We start from the raw sequence: 5277 nt of genomic DNA on the forward strand, positions 1-5277 counted from the left end.
AGAAATATGTACCTTACATTTCCCTTAGGAGCATTTGAATGTTAAAAGAGAAATTCTTCTAGAAAAATCATTTTGTTTTTGTCAAACCATTATATATGAAAACTAATTTAAAATATTTTGTGAAACCCCATATCCCCAGAGATCCATCCATCTCTCTCAAATTGTTAGAACATGTGTTTTACTTCTACACCTAAACTTATCCAATTTGGGTTCTCTCCTAGAATTAAAAAAATCCCTTAAAGAGGGGAAGAAAGCTACCAAACTGCAAACCCAAACCAACTGTAACTTTTGGATTTGAGAGTTAGTCTGCATTTTTTTTTTTAAGGAATTCACTTGCAGAGTCTCTTTTAGAATAATCATAACCACAGTATGTTGGCTCTTATTAAGTTCTAAGTGCTGTGCAGACTTCTTTCAATATTGTGTCAATTTCAGGGTGCAAGCAACAGAGAAATGATCACTTAATTACTGCAGGCTTATTAAAAATGATAAAAGTGATATGACTAAATGATATGAGGAAGTAGAAAAGATAGAAAAAGTTCTCTTTGGCAGGCTCATGAAAAACTAGAATTTCATTATAGCCCCTCAGATACAGCTAAGTAATAGCTCTAGCCTGGTAATATATATAACCTACACTCTGGTGACCTCACAGGAACTCCTGCCTCTCTGCCGTGCACATGTCTCAGCTCTTCTGTGTGTTTCTCTCTACCTGCTTATTTTTCTTACTATTGCTACTGCCTGCACTCTACTCACTTTCTCTGCCTCATGGCTTTGCTTACTCATGCCTTCTGTTTCCTGCCTTCCTTTTCCCACTTCTGCATTTACCCAATGCTGACCATCCTTGGATGTTTCACTCTCAAACCCTGTCAGAGAAAGAAAGGCCGCTCCTGTTGGGCAGAGCTCTTGTGCCAAGCTTGATCATACGCCATTAGTCTTTAGGTCACGTCTATCCCTGTCTAATTAGCACAGTTACATGGCAAAAAAAAAACATGGGAACACACCTATAAAAAACAAAGAACTTCTCTGATGCTTTACAGAAGCCAGCAATGAAACCGGCTAGGTGCCTTATAAGGCCTGTGTATGCAGGCAGTGCCTGGGTTATGACCGAGATGGATTCCTGAGTGAGTCTTTAAGAATTTGTAGGTAAGTCGGAACAGGGGCATACGGTTCTTATTTAGCCTTACTTTGGAAATTCTACTGGGCAGCTCTACTCTGTCTCATAGGGTCACTATAAGTCGGAATCAACTCAACGGCAATGGGTTTGGTTTGGTCGGTTAGCGCAAGAAAAGAGACATGGTGGTGCACTGGTTAAAGCACTCGGCTGCTAACCAAAAGGTTGGCGGTTCAATCCCACCAGCCGTTCTGTGGGAGAAAGATGTGGCAGTCTGCTTCCATAAAGATTTACAGCCTTGGAAATCCTATGGGGTTGTTCTACCCTGTCCTATAGGGTCACTAGGAGTTGGAATTGACTCAGTGACCGCAGGTTTGGTGTTTTAGGGGTTTAGTGCAAGAAAAGGCTCGAAGTCTTTTTGATGATTTAAAAGCTGCTTGTGCAGCAAGTGAAGGTGATGGTGATGAAGAATTTGTTTCCAGCAGGGTTCGTTCAATTGTTTCAAAGTGAGGGCAAGTTTACTTAACATTAAAGGGCAAGTACAAGCTGTCAATAAGTCAGACATTCTTAACCTGGGGACTGCCTGTACGTTATTATCTAACTTTGAAACTAAACAAATGCAGTGTTTATATACAGTAAACTCTATCACCATCATTGCCATTATCATGATCGTATCCACCTTTTATAATAATATCTGAAGCTTCACAAATATCCTACATAAATGGGTAGCTCTTGTTTTTTAAATATTCTTGTTAGCAGAGAATTTTTCGGTATACTAAATGAGTATTGTTGATTTTTAGAAGAACAAGAATAAGAAGGCATCACGGCACAATGCAGTGGTTTTCAAACTGGAGATGTTACAGGACAGTGGGGTGTGGGTGGCGAAGGGGAAGAGAAGTGAAACAGCAAAACCAGCTGTTCAACCAGAACATCCAGGAGTTTATCTGTTTTATATTTTTCAGGTTCACAGAAGCTCTTGCTTTAAGAGAAGATTCTATGAGTTGGACTCAACTCGATGGCAACAGGTAACAAAAAGTTTGAAAACCATCTTTAGAGATATATGTTCAAATCCCAGTTCTTCATCTTTCTTGCTGTGTCAAAATGTATAAGTTAATTACTTCCTTTTGGTCTTTCTTTCCTTACTTTAAAAATGGGGATAATGGTAGCTCCTTTGTAGGTTTGATGTGTGAATGAAATGAAATATAGCATAAAATACACCTGGATCATTGTAATTAGATGAATGTTGGTTCCTGTCCACATCAAATACTGAACAGTAAAACTCTACTGACTGAGAGTTATACAAAGTGTCAAGCTAAAAATCCAATATTCTAGTAGAGAAACCAATTAAAATTTTAGAAGTTAACAGCAGAAGTCCTCACCTGTTCATTAGTTTGAGAGAAAGTTTTACCTCCATTACATTAACCAATGAGAAAAATATGTTTAAATCTCTACAATAAGAATATTTATTTTTCTATGAGTAAAACAAAGACTAAGATTTAACATGTTTAACTGTCAATACAGAATCTTATTTAAACTAACATAACATCTACTATCTTTCACAGTTTCTGAGGGTCAGGATTTTGGAAGTGGCTTAAAAGATGGTTCTGAATCAGGTTTGTTATGAGATTGCGGTCATCGGAAGACTTGACCGGGGCTGGAGGATTTGCTTCCAAGGAGGCTCTTCTTTAGCTTACTTGAGTGTCCTCACAGCATGACAGCTGGCTCTCTCCTGTGTAAGCAATCCAAGAGAACAATATGGAAGCCTCAATGTTTTTTATGACCTACCTTTGGTAATCACACATCATCACCTCCATTATACATTTTTATTCAATCTATGAGGATACGACACAACGGAGTAAATGCCAGAGGTGAGGATCAGTGGGGGCCGTCTTGCAGGTTGGCTACCACAAAGGATAACATATTAGTCAGGACTCATTCGGTTAAGTTACAGAAGCACAATTCAAAGTTGCTTAGGCAAAGCGGAACTTATGAGTTCACATAACTAAACTGTCATTAAGGGTGGGGATGCATCTTGCCTCGGATATCAGTGCAACTGGGTACACAAGCACCCTCAGAACTCTTTGTCCACTCCATGGATCTGCTTCTCTATGTCAGTGCTATGCTCACAAACAGTATGCCTCCACATGGCAATCGCTTGGTGGGGCACAACCCTTTCACCTTGTTATGGTTTGAGTTATAATCCCCCAAAATATGTGTTGTAAATCCTAACCCCTATACCTGTGGTTATAATTCCATTTTGGAGTAGGTTTTCTTTGTTATATTAATGAGGCAATATTAGTGTCTAGTGTGTCTTAAATCAATCTCTTTTGAGCTCTAAAACAGCAGATTAAGCAAGCAGAAATGAAGGGAGATAGATGCCAGGCCACATGAAGACAGCCAAGGAACCGAGGAACAGAAGCTGAAGAGAGACAAGGACCGTTCCCGAGAACAAAGAGAGAGAATTCTCCTAGAGCCAGCGCCCTGAATTCGGACTTCTAGCCTCCTAAATGTGAGAAAATAAATTTCTGCTTGTTAAAGCTACCCACTTGGGATATTTTTGTTATAACTGCACTAGATAACTAAGACATACCTTTACCTTCAAAGAGTAACTAAATATCTTCCCTTAATTCCAATTTTAAAATTCCTGGTGAAAATTTCTCATTAGACCCACTCGGGCCATGTGATGGCCCCAATGGCCATTCGTTTGAGTACTAGAGTTGGCTCTTCCACCAGAACCATCGGGTTTGAGCGCAAGGTAGACCAGTTTCCAAAGATAAGTGGATGCTATTCCCAGAAGGAAGAAGAAATTTGGGAGAGTGGGAACAATAGTGGTCTACCAAAATTAAATATCTTAAGTTACCTAAAAACCAACCACTTCACATTTTTAAAAAACTAAACCACCCTGAGTGAGCAACAGCTACCTTTCCTCCTACCGCCATTTTCTTCTACTCAACTTTACCATTAATACACTTTTTTTTTCAGCCCTTAAGGCAAATATTTATAGAACAATAAAGCCTTTTTAATCCTTTCTCAAAGGTTTATTTTAAGATTATGCATTATTTTAATTTGATATCAATGTAATTTGCAAATGGTTCCAATGAACAGTGCCAATGTTGAATAATGTGAAGTTCATAGAAGACAATTACAGTTGTAGGGTAGACATAAGGAATATTCAAAACCTGAAATGAGGTTTGACAAAAATGCTAAGGACATCAAAATAAGGTCTTTATCTATCTACCTGTTGCCAGCAAGTTGATTCCAACTCATAGTGACCCTATAGACCAGAGTAAAACTGCCCTATATGGTAGTAATCTTTATGGAAGCAGACTGCCACATCTTTCTCCCATGGAGCAGCTGGTGGGTTTGAACCACTGACCTTTCAGTTAGCAGACCAACGCTTAACCACTGCACCAGTAGGGCTCCTTATCTACCTGCGTACATGTAATATTCTGATACTATATGTATTTATACGTATATATAATATATTTATATATATTTGTGTGTGTATATATATATACACACACAAATATATATGTAAAATTCAGAATAGAAAAACAAGGAAGAGCTATACTTACTACTGTTGACAATATTAATGTACCCTAAAGTGCAGAATTCCTCAAATCTTTCTTCCTTTTTCTACATAGAAAACACTGAACTTTCCACTGGAAAATGCAGATCAATCACTGCTAAAATGCACCTGAAGCCAAGATAGATAAAGGAATAACAAGTGAGCACCTAATTGCTTTAATAAATTCAATGCTTATGGCCTAGTAAAAGATTTACTAAGTTATTACATAACATGCAAATGTGCTTGAGGACTCAGTCTCGGTAATCTTTGAAAAATCATGAAGTTCTTCAAGTAAGTTATGCTGACCAGCTGTTATTACTGAGTCCAACCCAAAAATATTTCCCTTTGTAGATGTGAATAAACCAAACAGAGGTTCTTCCAAAAGGTAACGGCAATTATCACCTTATCTGTCTGGTAAAAATAATGGCCGTAAGCCTCAGAAGTGTGATCAAGAGAGGCTCAGAATAATCGAAGTGTTGGAGCAACTCCATACGAGTTACCCAGGAGATGGTCAATATTATTCACATTTCTTAGAAGCTTGGAGAGAGACCCGAGGAGGAACCAAGGGTCATTTATTCAAGCCAAACTGACCACAACCCTC

The 5277-nt window shown here is 38.4% G+C and overlaps 1 long non-coding RNA gene across 3 annotated transcripts; it reads left to right on the top strand.

The window, feature by feature from the left end:
* The first annotated feature begins 735 nt into the window (after nt 1-735).
* On the top strand, nt 736-4812 carry LOC111821870 (uncharacterized). Of its 3 annotated transcripts, none has more exons than XR_002825208.1 (4): nt 738-1140; nt 2071-2133; nt 2671-2976; nt 3441-4812. It is a non-coding gene; the product is annotated as an uncharacterized LOC111821870 (long non-coding RNA). The 3 variants fall into 3 exon arrangements; XR_002825209.1 differs by having other exon boundaries at nt 3452-4812; XR_002825207.1 differs by lacking the exon at nt 3441-4812 and having other exon boundaries at nt 736-1140; nt 2671-3406.
* Nucleotides 4813-5277: the final 465 nt, after the last annotated feature.

This window comes from Trichechus manatus, unplaced genomic scaffold, assembly GCF_000243295.1.
Source record: "Trichechus manatus latirostris isolate Lorelei unplaced genomic scaffold, TriManLat1.0 scaffold00112, whole genome shotgun sequence".
Lineage (NCBI taxonomy): Eukaryota > Metazoa > Chordata > Mammalia > Sirenia > Trichechidae > Trichechus > Trichechus manatus.